Source organism: Aphis gossypii, chromosome 3 (genome assembly GCF_020184175.1).
Source record: "Aphis gossypii isolate Hap1 chromosome 3, ASM2018417v2, whole genome shotgun sequence".
Lineage (NCBI taxonomy): Eukaryota > Metazoa > Arthropoda > Insecta > Hemiptera > Aphididae > Aphis > Aphis gossypii.
Window position 1 is genome coordinate 12,080,314 of NC_065532.1, and position 15,990 is coordinate 12,096,303.

The 15,990-nt window shown below is 26.9% G+C and overlaps 1 protein-coding gene across 5 annotated transcripts in view; it reads left to right on the forward strand.

Moving 5' to 3' along the window:
* LOC114125632 (muscarinic acetylcholine receptor M3) overlaps positions 1-15,990 on the forward strand; it is an 83,675-nt gene that overhangs the window by 31,225 nt on the left and 36,460 nt on the right. For 2 of the 5 annotated variants that reach the window (XM_050204556.1, XM_050204557.1), the window contains one exon: positions 322-369. The exons of the other annotated variants lie outside the window; for them this stretch is intronic. The gene's annotated coding sequence lies outside the window, so the exon portion shown is untranslated. The remainder of the gene's footprint in view (positions 1-321; positions 370-15,990) is intronic. 5 annotated transcript variants of the gene reach the window in all.

Below are 15,990 nucleotides of genomic sequence, written 5' to 3' on the forward strand. Positions count from 1 at the left end.
TAACTAATATGCACTTATCGTATATAATATTTACTAATCAGAACATAGAAAAGTACATTGGCTACAAAAAATCTTTTATCGATAATTACGTTCAAATAAGTAGGTAATTTTTTTATATATCTATACAGATTATACATATTTATTATTTTTTATTCGTATATAGTTATATTACCTTTTACCTTTTTACCCGAGTCATTTTGAGACAAGAACGTTGTTCGTTATAGAATACAATAAATTATAATACTATACTTATAAAATATTATATACCTATGTAAGATCTGACATCGTATATTTTATAATCACAGCATTTTTTTTTTTCAGGAAAATTTGTCCTTATCATAATTTTTATCCGAACCATTAGAACGCCAGGTAATGCATTAAACATTTTTTTAAAAAAAAAATTAACGCTATTGTCTAATTGTATAAAGCATAAAGCCCATTGTTTCTATACAATACTCGGGTTTCTTATAATATGTTTTATGACGTAGATATACCAAAGGGAATAATATAATGAATATTATAACTTGGATGTGAGGTAATTACCGTAGATACACGTGTTTATTATACGCACGGTAGTGTATATCTTCAGACAAGGTCATCAGCTTTCCGCTACCTTAACGAGTGTTCTAAGTTAATAATCTTTGGGAATGTATGTTCCTCGTGGCTTGAATATTCAAACGCCAAATGAAGCTCAATGAAAGAAGATTTTTTTGTTTAAGATAAAAAAAAAAAAAAAAATGCTAATAAATTAGAAATAATAAAGTGTGAAATTATCTGTGAAAAAAAAATTAGTACATTTATAATAGAATCTTGAGCGATAAATAAAACGATCTGCGTAATTTAATATGTTAAGCCATACTATTTAAAAATAATTGATACACGAACATTTTAATTAGAATTGTATATCCTATTATAATAATCATTAATTTCATTAACGTACTAAAAACCTTGACTTTCCAATACAGTAGAGATAAAAAGGTCGAATTTTTAGTGTATAAGCTCTTAACATTTGTAAAAAGTATCTACCCAAAATCTTACTATATTACATCAATAAACTTTTGGGTATAATATCCTATAAGTACCTACTCGTAATTTACGATTATTTACATTATTTATTCTTTATTAATAGTAAATATGAAATAATGGTAAACTATAGTGATTAACAACCGTCACACTCATGACCGTTTGATATTCAAATATTTTGTGATTGGTAAATTTAATAAATATCTAAATGCGTATCTATTATGTATAACTAGTATATAGTTAATAATCTGAATAGGTTATAATACAAAAATGTGATAAAAAAAAAAAAAATGACATCTACCCGTATTATTATTAATTAAGACATAAACAAATTATATTATTATATACTGATACTGTATTTATATAAATGTGTATTTTTTTTTCTTGACAAATTTTTGACTTTATTATGCATTAGTTTGACTCAATGGACTACTTTTTAATTAGTCCTCCTCAGTCATTAATTTAAAGAATTTTCAGTACAACGAAACGTGTTTTGTTAAAATTACGATAGCCGTTTTTAGATGTTATATGGGGGAAGTAAGTTGGCCTCTAAATGGTGTGTGCCAACAATAAACATCAGAACAGTGAGAGCCGGAGGCATTTTAAATGAGAGAGAAAAAATTCGTCCGCGTTTAGGGAATTAACCGGTGAATTAAACATACATATACTTGAGTCCACAGCGTGACGTTTTCCCGTTCAAATGTCCACTTTTCGTTTTTTAATCCGTACTCACAGCTATACATAGTACAGCAAAACGATTTTTGTAATCGACAGAAAATTTAAACGAATTGAAACTGATCGAATCAATATTATTCGGAATTATGCTAATCGTGTGAATAATGCATAAAATCAGTTAAAATAAAATTCTAGCTTATTTCATTTACTAGTGACAAGTATAAAAATACTCAAGTCACAGTTTTTTTTTTTTTTGCTTATTTTTACCAAACCAATTATAATAATATTATGATCGGAAAAAAACAATCAAACACAATTCCGTTGTACCTATAACGTGTTATATTATACCTATCTTGTATCTATAAATACGAGTAAATTATACAAATAAGTATATTTGTCTATATTACACACGTTATTTTACAGATATCTTATTATTTTTTGAATTTTAATTTACTCTACAGTATTTTCCAAAATACGATTATTTTCACCACCATACACTGTGCACTGAATGTCAAATTAAAATCAATATGAATAATTTACTTTTTACAGAATTCTAAAACAACAGTATTTTTTTGGTAATTGCGTGTCTAGATGTAAAAACAATTGACAGTCGTTAAATAATGTAGGTACAAATTTTAAATAAAACCCAATAAAATAGAATGCTATAAAAGCCTAATATTAATTTTTTTTTAACAATACCTTGAGTCAATAAAATGTATTAATATTTTAATAATTCAAAATATACTATTACAACTTTTATGACTGGGCTATTAAAAACAAAATACAAATTAAATGCTTTTTATTTTCACTAAAATTAATACCTATCCATATATTAAACTATTCGTTTAACGAGTTTTTCTTACGAGAAAATTCGTCACTGAAGAATGATACCGTAAGCCAAGCTTAATAACAATATTTTAATCCATTATATATTATGTACCTTAATTTTTTTTTTCTAGATAAAAATTATGAATAAAAAATAACAACGTGTAGTGAACAAAGCAGCCAAAAAGAGATTAATGTTATCTTTAATTTATTGTTGTCCTACAGCCAAGAGTTTTCAATGTTTTACGAGATGATTACTTTTAAACTGGCAGTTTTGATAAACGGAATTAATTAAATTTCTTGAGTTATAAACGGAGAAAATGCAATATTTTTCCATCACACTCCTAAAAATTGTCAAGCGATATAGCTTTATATACCTACATATATTTTATTTTATATGATTATTATTATGTTCATTGTTCATGCTTTTTGAAGCTAAATAATAAATATTCCGACATTTGATATTGTCGAGACTCGAACAATCGATGTATTTCCGAGTGTAAACACAAACCAAAGCCACCATGACAATTTTACGTATAATACGGGATTATAATAAAACAAAATAAAACAAATCTACGTTATCAAGTAAAAACACTGACTCCTTTGTCGTTTAACAAACACGGTGGATTCAAACAAATATTTTCGTTTTTATTTTCTACGATCAATAAGGATAACTTACTATTGCAATGGTTTTGTAGAACCACAATGTAATACTTTACGTAAACCAAGTACACAATAAAAATAACTCCGAAACTTGATTTTATTAAATTAAAAAAGAAATGCCAACAATTCTCCTTTATAATATCATATTATTATTATTATTATTATTTTATTATTATATATTATTTTATATTATGCTACTCTTGAAATTCTGATAAACATTCTTAAAAGTACCTTTATTTTTCAAAACAACACACATACAGTAGTATTGTATTATTATTTGATCGAATAAATAAAAGCTATAATATTAAGTAATGTTTCAAATAATTTTTAATCTTGAATTTAACGTAATATGTACGAGGCAATAAAAAAAGAAGCCAACTATTGAGAATATATTGAAATTGAGACAAATTTCTTTCACGTCTGTCAAGTTTATTAAATCAAACAACTGAGACGTTAACTACGATAGAATTATTTCCATCTCGTTCACATTTTCTTTTTTTCGTACAATAATAACAACTCAATTATACACCAAATCACCAATATATACAATAAATGCGCCGTAATGGCCAAAACCTACATCTAAAATATATACACAGTGTACATATGATATAATAATAAACTACAATAGCGTTCTCTACTCTCGATGGGGTGCTGCATAAAATAAAATATTATTAAATGAACCACAAATGCATTTCGACACTGTTATAATAGAACTATTTCACACAACGGCTAAAACAACAAGGTACAATTTTCTTATTGAACCATTTTGATAATAAACTTGTTTGAACACTTCCAAAAGGATTTTAATTGAAACCCCTAGTATGACCGCAAACATAATATCCATCTTAAGGAAAATGTGTTTTCATTATTGCATTATAATTTGAAATTTCCCATAGATTAAACATGTATTTGACGCGTATATAATAATATAATTACTAACCATATATAATCTACATAATAATATTAATACATGGTTTTTCACATTATAAAAACCATTATTTCGAGAAAAAAAAGTCGTTATATAAACATAAATATATATATATATATTATGATTTATAATCAATAATCAAATATGAATTAAAAACGTTAATACCAATAAGCCATGCATTTTTGTAAATTATAAGACTAATCAAACTTTAGGCAAATCAAAAACTAAATAAGAAAATATAAAAAAATGTATAATTTTATTCTCCAAATATTATGTTTTAAAAAAGTTTACAAAACTATTGTACCTACTATTGGTTTTTTGATTGCATTTAAACTATTTAATTAGCGATTTATTAAATAGATTGAATATTTATTTTCTCTAGTGCGTACACAAATAATTTTAAAATATAAGGTCCATATTATAACATTATATTAACCACTAGGGCACTAGGCTATAGTATCTGTTCCTGTTTCTGGAAAAATGACACTTGATGAGCGTATTACAATATTTCAACGATAAACAAATTAATTTCTATAATGTGTTTCGAGATAATCACATTTGAAATCGCAATTGCGTAGGTATACATCGTTATAATCGGATTCGGTAGTCACGGTAAAGACATCTCGTCAAAGCGCATTCTAATTGACCGTTGCGGCACTGATCATACGACTCGTGTTGTTACACGAAACCAGCAACGTTCACGGGGAGGTGAAAAAAATAAACTTAACAACACTAACAGAGGTAGATGGGTGGGCAGGTGCACGTGTTCGACACGTACCTATAAACGTTTCAAAGTCCCGACGTTTTCCTCCGGTTTGGCAAATATTTGCCAAAACAAATCCATATAATATACACTTACGTCGTAAATATAAATAAAAAATCTCGTTTCGAATTCAAAATATCACTCGGCCACTTTTCCCGTGACCCGAATCATACTTTTATTTTTGTAAGCGCACGCACACAGCTCGTTCACACGCGTGTAGAAGGTTTTATCGTAGTGACGTGACTGCAAACTACACGCACACACACACACATACGTACACAACAAACACACACACACACTAGAATTATAGTAGTCAACCCTCCCCCCTAACCCTGACCAGCGTTTAGAACACATGTGCCACTGCCGGAAATGTAGTGGGGAAAAAAATGAGTAAGGCCACAAAAAAAAAAAAAAACAAACAAAGTTCGGTTGTGTAATATACCACATATTATTATTATTGTTATATGACTATGCGGCGTGCCTTACAAACGGGTGAAAAACGGAAATCAGACAGGCGACGGTTTATCAACGACGGACTACCAGCTCGCTGTCGGGGGAGGTGGCTATATCGTAATATAGCCCTAGACCCACCCAACGGCTTTTCTCCGTGTACACACAATCCACTTTCAAATTTAAACAACACTGATAAATGTATAGAAAAAAAATATAGATTATAAAAAATGTGATTTCTCCGAATAGCGGAAAATATTACATTTTTTCAACCAAAAATCAAATAAACTGCTTTGATAACTTCTTCAAATTTTAGTAATGATACCGAAATTCCAAAAATATCAAACGTCAAAACTACTTAAATATCTTATTGTGAAAATATAATATTAATATTATGTCGAATAGAATTTTACACATTGAAAAATCGTAAGGTTAAGAAATACATTTTTGTATGAACTAGCCATAATTTCTTTGACCTACTATTTGAGAATAATAATATGCAAAAACATTTAAATGTAATGTCGGCACTGGTCATTAAAACGTCCTGCGGAAGTTCCTGTTGAATCGCATTAGACACGTCGTCGTTATAATGTTATTTGCATCAATCGCCGACGATGGAAACCACGAATAGAACTTTACTCGAAAAAGCCTCACGCGCTGGGTCAGATGCGGCAGATATGGTCCTAATATCGCACGGACGAAATTCGAAGAAACCCCCCATCGCGATTCATCGATTCCCACTTCGAGAACCTTCGCATCCAAATATCATGTATATTAATAGCGGGCGTTTCGCAATGATGTGGGCACCGTAGTAAATAATAACGAATAATGATTGTACCGCTGTTACAAAATTCACGAGCGGTCTTACATTATGGTCGTATGTATAGTTATCTGCATACCGCAATCAATAATGTTATTATGTTGTAGGTATAATATTATTATAATAATTTAATAGGTATGCTCTGCTCAATACTTAAACACAATTATTATTAAACTAACGATTTCAAATACCTACCCGCCGCCTTTATTTATTCGTGGATTTTGTTGTTTCCTCGATATTAGCCTCTATTTTAACGTTTGATTTCATGACTACCAAACCTGTTGTTTAGACTATACCTAAATAACAAAAAAATTTTATTAAATTATTTTTTCAAATACTGTTTTTTATATGTATATATATGTGTATGCATGTATATACACATACCTATATATTATAACATTGATTGGTTTTTTTTTAATGTTTTTCTTTATGATTCGTTGTAAGATACTATAACAAACTTTATGAGAACAAAAATTCTGTTGTATACTAAACGAAATCATGTGTTACCCAGTTACCCAGTTTTTTTATCTATATGATTAACAAAACTTTTGTAAATTGACTCACATCTATTAAAATACCTCGGTAAAACATATTTCTCCAATTTATCAGTTCAATCTAACACTTCCAACAGGATATGGTCAGATCATTCACAAAAAAATATAAATACGGTTTTAGATTGAAGTTAATAAGCTAAAATATACTTAAATATTATTTTTGGTGAATTTCTGGTTACTATACAGATGTATTGAGCTATAGCAAAATGTTATAGGTTATTATCTCATACCAATAAATGATTTTCTTAAGATATTTAAATCTTTAATTTAGATTTTGAATAAAAAAAATATGTATAAGAATAATATTTTAAGTACAGAATCAAATAAATATTATATTCAAAATTAATTTAGAATCCATACCAAAGTACCCATTTAAGATACTATATAAATATATCTACTTGATTTTAATTTGAGGTATAGCCCATATAGGTGTAGATAAAATAAACCGAAATGATAGTCGAAACACGTAATGAACCGTGAGATATTTAAAAATCTATAAATTTTTTTTCCACTAACGGATATTTCTTCCGGGAAGACATATTTCATGGTTGAGTTGTTATGTTTCTGTGTACCGTGGTGTACAAATCAGCACTGACTTCTTGAATCGGACGTAATGATTTTTATTAATGATGACAATACCACACTTTTAACTTTTAAGTCAGGTGGAAAAAAATCGAAATTCTTCGGCATTCAGCTTCATACTAATTCTATATTGCTAGCGTTTCGTGAATTGTATTTACAGTACACTAAATAAAAACTTTTTTTACATTTATTTGAATAAAAACGAATAATTTTCAATGACGATCAAATGATAAGCGTTACTGGATAATAAATATCAGATTTTTTAATATTCAAATAATACTTTAAATAATTTTAGTTTTATTTTAATAAAAACTATAATATGTAATTTCTATTAAAACCTAATGAAACTTTCACTTTCAATGTATTTAAGTTAAGTTTCCTGATGATAATAAAATATTTTTTCAATAACTCGTAAACTTCTTGATAATCATCCATACATTTTTTAACTTCAAACAATTTCAAATGAAAACTAATAGCCCTTATTGGTTGAAATTAAATGAGAAATTACTCATTCATAACAAATTTATGAACATGATGCATCAATTTAATATTAAACTGTTTGTGAAGTATAAAAAATGTAATATGTTCCGATAAAATATATAGTTAGTTGTATTTATATTTATTCAAAATATGTATTTAATATAATTTAAAACGTTTATTAAGTACACATTATATTTATATTGTAAATGATAAAAATGCATCATAAATAATATATTAGACTATAGTAATAAATATATTCTAACCCAGTATAAACTACGATACATTTATCACCTATCGTTTCTCGTTTCCGATATTAAATCGAATTTGTCTTACTATTCGCACTAACGAGATAACCTTTGAATGTATTTTTATATCTCCTTTTCCGTAATCAAGCACAAGAATATCAAGTGTAAATATCATTTAAGTAACCTCATTGCATTTTATTGCTAGCTATAACCATTTTACATCAGTGGATTTGTTTTACAATTCCCAAATGACACCTCTTCCAAATAAAATGTAATGTTTGTTACACAAAAATATCAAATTATTAATACACCATGTGTATGATTTTATGACAGATAACAATTTTAATTAATTTTTTTTGTTAATAGGTAATCTTAAAAATGTAATGTTTTGTTTAAAAATTAAATTAAAATTTTAACCAGATACAATAGAATATCAGTACAGATATAAATATAATTCATACAGTGTAATGTTTGTTTCATGAAATAACATAGTTAACAACTAAATTAATTTTTATATGAAAATGTAGACTATGCAAATGTGTTTGTAATTTGGAAATAAAATTATCTAAATGACATTGACAAAATGTACTAAAATTTACAAGTAAAAGGTTATTCATTTGAACAAAATTAAAAAATACAATTATTAATATTTTAAAAGATAGAAATAAAACTTCCTTATCTATCACAAAGTTCAAATCCCAAATGATTTTACCGAAGCAAGTTTATATTTCATCAGCTGACATAGACAATAATATAACGTAATAACGGTATAAATCAATTTGGTTAATAATTATGGTAAAAAAAAAGTTATGAACAAAAAATATTAAGCTCTACCCGCCTAGCCAGACAATTTAAATAAATTGATATTTTTAGTCTAGACTTAAGAATAAATATAAATACAGCATAAAACGTAGAATATTGTCTTTTAAAACCAATTTCAAACAAAAACTAATAAATTAAAACAAATACTTATAACTAAGAAAATCTGTAGATTAAAAAAAATATATTCTTCTAAATTTAAACATTTAAACAAATATATTATTAAAGCATTTTAGCACAAGTATAAATTATTAACTGTTATAATAAATTAGAAAATAAAATGTGTATAAAATACCAAATATAACTTATAAAAAATGAACATATTTATATTTTTATAAATAAAAATGTAAACCTAAGATAAATGTGATATTTCAGATAAATATAAAATAAATTACATAATATTTTAAGAATTTAAAATTAATAGGTTCTTTAACAGGAATTAATAAATAAAAATATTAATTATTAAATCTCAGAGTTAACTTATTAAAATATATACATATTTCTACTCCTTCGATATAATTTATTAAAATGTTAGCAAAATAAACCTGAAACTGAAAGGAATGTACTAAAATGTTTGAATATACGTAACCAAAATAGTATTCTGGTTGAAGTACAGTTTAATGATACTGAAAATTGGATAACAAAGTTATAGGACATTTTTCACACATATTACTTTCCGGAAGTTTTATGTATAGCATAAAAATGCGTGAGTGTGTTTATTATCGTGTTCATGTGTTCATGTTTAGATAAATTTGACTGACATACACCTGAATAAGAAAAATAAACACATTCGTTGAACTTTTGACCCGTATTTCGACCATAAGCAGCAATTTTTGTTTTAAACACAACTATTTTTCTGCTGTCATCATAATTCGATTTATTGTACCTTTTTAGAGGATCAGTAAAATAAGTATGCTGAATACGCGAAACCTACCCCCGTGGGAAATATGATGTTTAAAGAATATTACTAATAAGTTTTGTACAATAAATATTTTTAGTAAGGTTAAGTTATGATTGAACATAAAAAGATTATGACAAATTTGTTCGTATTTTATTATACACATTCAATTAAATATTTTTATATTATAGCAAACATGCATTTGTTTCATAATTATCTAGTAAAGTAACTATCAAATTTTAGTAAGCGTTTAACAAATGTTGAGGTATTCGAGTTATTAAAACATAAACCACCTTCTTCACCACCCAATGGAAAATATATATCGTAGGCTGACAAATCATTTCCATTCAGATTCGTTTTCATATACTTATCATTGTATTCAAATTTCACTCACCCATTAGAGTGACCTACTCTATATCCGAAATCCACTCAATAACTTCTGTACAGCAGAGCGTTACCCATATGACCACCCTTTTTTAATTTGATATGGATAAATTTTTACCTTGTATTCCGTAGTTTGTATATAACTTAAAATTGCAGCTTCATATATTATTTTAAAATAGGTATCTAAGAAATAAAATTTAACAGCATATATATAATTACAGTATAAAACATCTACTAAACAAGTAACTTAATTCATATTATTATTATATTGTTTTAGTTTTTGAGATAATATGGATAAAATATAAATGATACCTACTTCTTAAAGATAAGTTCAATACCTAGTACCTATACATTATGCAATATTTAATTTCCAAATAAAAAATTGTGAAAATCTATATTAGTAATAATTAAATTGGTGTTATTTAACACTGAAAGCAAATTGTTTTAACCGAAACGGTTCCAGTTCTCGAATACATTTATACTAACACGGCGACATAGATAGGCAATTTAGCTACAGCAATGTCATGCATCAGTTTTCCCGTTGCTCATAAATCATAACTATTATATTATTTGTTAGTAATATATTTCAATAACAAAATTATGATCATGATACAAATTGTAATCATAATGACATTGTAAAATATAATTTATGCTAATAAACCAGACATTCATTAAGGATAACTTTTACACTTATTTTCCAGTTAAAAATTTGACTCCAATGATTGACTGCTAAACAATCCATAAAATTTGTACCTAGTCTATTACACTACATATTTTAAAAGTCGATGTGTACATTGTTGTGTAGTTAATTTAAAGTGTACAATTTTAATTTTATGAATGTTGTGCGTATAGTGTAATATCCGTATAACATCAAGATAGATAAGTTTTATTTCGAGTTGAAGAGAAACTTGTAATAAAATATGTGACAATGTTTTAAATGTATTAATGTTAAATAAAAAATTAATAAATAGTATTGATTAAATATTAAATATCAGAAAAAATGTATTCCTTTTGTTATAAGTTAGATTAATCTTAAGACGTTGTTAAAAGAAATAATATCTGTATTCACAATAAAGCTCGTGAAAAAGGATAATCATGATGAGGTTACTCTAATACAGTAGATTGAAATAATCTAGTAAGGTCTTATAGTGTCATGAAAAAAAAACTATTTATCATGTACTTGAATAAATTTAACAGAATCTCCACAAAACGAGTATTTGAGGTATTTATAATATATAAAAACGATTAAGCTTTTCAAAAAATGTATTAAAACTATTAAATTATTATAAGTACATTTATCGTTGATTTCATAGACCGAAAATAACTTTAAACTTAAAAAATAAATATTTTTCAGTTATTCATATTACTATTAAGATAAAAATAATGATCATTTTAAATTCGCTTTAAACTTCCACAGCCTAATTCTAATTTATCTAATCCTACAAAATAATTATTTCTTCGTTAGATAGAAAATTAATTCCTAAAACCTCTAATAGGCTTTTCAAAATGGTACTCCGTAGGACAATTTACCCTACTTCAAATAATCCCCCTCTAAAATCTACCAAATTTTCCTTTCTACTATTTACTGCTATTGACCAACCTTATAGGTACTTGGTAAAATAAATATATCCCTTTGACTGTAAATAATACTCTTATTTAGGGGGAAATACTTCATTGACTATTTATAAAGTATTTATAGGTTAAATTATTTAAAGAAGAAACATAAACATAATTGAAAAATAAGTTAATTTAAATTGATATGATTTTAATTGATAAAATATATAAGCATGTATAGTTTAAAGAAAATAATTAACATGACATTATCATATTTATAAAATTAAAAAAAATTTAAATCATGTAAAAATTATCTTTAAAATCAATTTATTACAGAAATTAAAAAATGATAATATTTTTATTAAAATCAAATTGTACTTAACATAATTACAAAACACTAATTAATAATTCATATGACATCAATGTATTTTCATATTTGTCAATAAAATGATAGAAAATAACCCGAAATATTTTTTTATTAAAATAAAATAAAAATATAAAATAGGTGACATAACATACTGAGTAGCAATTACTATAAAAACGTTCAACAAATATATTTTCATATATTTTTACAACAACGAGCATCATCATAATGATTCCTTATTATATTAAAAATATTAAAGTTACTCAAAAATTACTAACGAGCTCTGTGTTTGAAAAAAGGGGAAGAAAAATATTAAACTGACCCTATCTAATGATTATAAGCCTTAATTTACATGTTAAGTTGGCCAAGACCTATGAAAAAAGGTTGAACCATATTTTTTTTTTATATATACGTGTTATAAATTAATCCTTTCAAATAATGTTTACGTAACACAGTAACCTGTTATTATCTAACAAAATAAATTAAAATGTGTTATTATTATTATTATTATTACTGTACAACTGACATCATTAAACTATAAATAATTGTATCATTATTATTTCTTTTCATAACAATTGAATGCTGAAAAATTATTTAAACAGTTCTTATCTAGTCATAAGAAGTAAAATTATATTAATACCTTCTCTGTATTATTATTATTGCTAACACATACACAGTTCACAAAATTAGTGTGAAGAGAATGCATTTTTAATATTTATTTTAAATGAAATACTATGCATTTCCATGAAATATTATAACCATGCAAATTGTATTTGTTTTTTTTTTCTATTATAGCTGCAAATTATACATAATATAATATAATTTATACATTATAAAAATATACATTTTTATTCAGGCCATCTCACCGGTTTTTATCTTACTATATTATATAATAAATAATTGCAAAATATATTATGAGACATTTTTTGATAATAAATTAATTTAACCTACCATATTACTAGCTATTATTACTAATAGTTAACTAAATTACTAATATCATTAGAAATATATTGTAAGACATTCTTGAAAATAGAAGCCAGCCGTTTCTGTTCAGAATCGTTTTTAGTATACGTTAATTTATCACTGAATTCAAATTGAATGCATTAATTATAGTGCCATGTTTAATGACGAGATATTAATATGCACTGTACAGCAAAGTGACTTTGCCTTGTTTTATAATTATGTATTTATTTTTAATTTTATCTTATACAATTATCGATATTACTTCTCTACTTTTATTTAACATTATGTTCATACTCATTTTCGTGGAAAGATTTATAATTTAAAATAAGTCGTATACCACATTTTAAACACTAACAAAAAATAAAAAATTATACACAATATGTATACTTATTATGTAGTAAAATATATATCTAATGTAATAATAATACAATATTTAATAAAACTTTAATTATTATTCAATATTTTGTCTTTATTTCCAATGGTTTTTACTTAAATATTAATATTATACCTATATTAGATTCTGAGGAGAGCGATAACTATATAATGTATATTATGTATGTATATAAATATATATATATTACATAATAAATTTTAAAGATATTTACACATGTTAATAAACTAATATTAGAACAAATATCAAATACTAATTTCACTTTCATCACACGTGATTTCCATGATTTTCATGATTTTACTTTTTTCACATTTTTATGCCCTAGTGAGGTTACAAAGTTTAAATTAAAAAAAAAACCTAGTAGATAGTTTATTTTAATTCCTAGAATATAGGTACCTTTTCTTGTTTTTAAAAGCAGCACAAAATGCAATGACCATCAGAAGTTTCATCAAATTAATTTGTATATTTTCTTAGAATTTTCCAAGATCGACAGGTTAAATTATAAAATTCTATATAAGTAACCTTACCGGTATCCATACTTATCATAACACATACATTAATGCAAGCATAATATATATATGTATCATAGTCAAAAGTAGGTTAATATTATTATTATGTATAATGCAACCGTGTCCGGAAATTCATCTTAAACAAACACTACTAGACGGATGTCGTACCTACATATTATAATACCACTGCGGTAAATAAAAAGCAACATCGTACTTAACAGCCCTACCCCGAAAGTCCACGAGTATGCTGCGTAGCATTTATGACGTTTGGATAGGTTTGGATCGAGTCATGATGATAACAACGGCGATAGCACAACACGTTATTATTGGACGTTATACCATAACAACACGTCTTTATCGCGGGCTTTATCGTATAAATGTGCGAGGAACGTACAACGTGTTAATTTACACGGCGTATGACGTTCCCAGACATCAATCGTTTACAAAAACAAGTCACGTACATTACTGGTCACGACGACGTGTGAAATTCGGGCGCATATTATATAGGTGGCGTACGGGAAGACTTAGTGACCTTTACCAAAATCCCTCTCGAACGACGTATCTCACCTTTGCGATTTCTGAATTCAACGTTATTGTTTCGTCTTGTATTTTGTTTTTGGGTATAATCATACGATGAGCCAAATCCTCCCTACTAATAGATAGTTAAAGCTAATCGACTCGATGAAAAACACGAATGAAACCGCAAAATCGTTGCGATTCGCCGACTAATCCGAATGATTACATTGGCGAAAGCTTATCGCTGTTGTTACAACGTATAACGGTTCAGATGAAAGCATAAACAACTGCAAGTACTCGCGCGGTTGATTTAAATAATATATGCACACACATATAGTATCTATGTGTTGATGGAAACCTGAGACCACGCAACCAACCGTGACACGGCGCAAAAGCTTGAAAACCGTTGATATAGCCCCATTACGACCACCATTCATTCCCCTCACCAATATGGACGAGGTATGATGGTACGGTATATATGAAGATATCATAAGTATCACTAAGTTTTTTCGCTAGTGAAAAACAAAAAAAGGCGGTAATGTAAGCAACCACTCGATACTGTAGTAAGTATCGACTGTCAAGTATACTTCGACACTGAGCAAGTCACTCATGTTATGTGTGTGTGTGTGTGTGTGTGTGTGTGTGTGTATTAAATTTGAATTCAATGATAAATCATACGTAAAATGATTCTAACTCTAATCAAAGACGTTTTGGCAGCTTATATTACAAAATATATTTTTCCACTAGTAAAATGATTCAATTTTCCCCAAAAACATTGCATTTATTATAGGTAATAGTCAATTAAAATATTATAATAGTGTTTATTATTTATAATTATATTATGTAATACACATAAATGTTTCAAATGTAAGAATAATGTTTTTAAATTACGACAAAATTATTTTAGTTTTTAAACATCTAATTTGATCAAAAGCTAAAATATTCTCAAAATTATACTGTGATAATATTATAAACGTTTGGTGAAAATGTTAAGAGACTACGGGGTTATTCGTTTTTGAATAATTACGACAAAATGAGAAAATCGATTTCATCGAAAACTAGTCATTCTATGTATATAATAACTCAAATTAAATAATAACAGTTTGGCGAGTGGAAAACAATACGTGAACATCTGAAAACTCAACAAACGTCAATAATAATAATTATTATTATTATTATTATTATTCTCAGCGCCTGCAGTGCAACGGAATAACACCCAACCGACGACGTAGACATATTATATAGGTACACCCGCAATATCTTTCGAAGAAATCCGTAGCCATAATGCATGTTTTCAACGCGCGTAATACGCATCTATTATTACGACCCCGACCCCTATACATTGTATATTACCTACCAATTGATATACCGGGTATATAATAATATCAAAACACATAACCATTACGGTACCCGACGGTCAGCACAATAACATTATTATTATTATTATTATTATTATTAATATTATCATTATACAGACTGCGGCGGCGGCGGCGGCGGCGCGGAAATATGCTGAAGACACGCGGGCACCGGTGTAATCGAATTAATAACGTCGTTCGGCCGACGACGACGAAGAGCGCTTTGGAA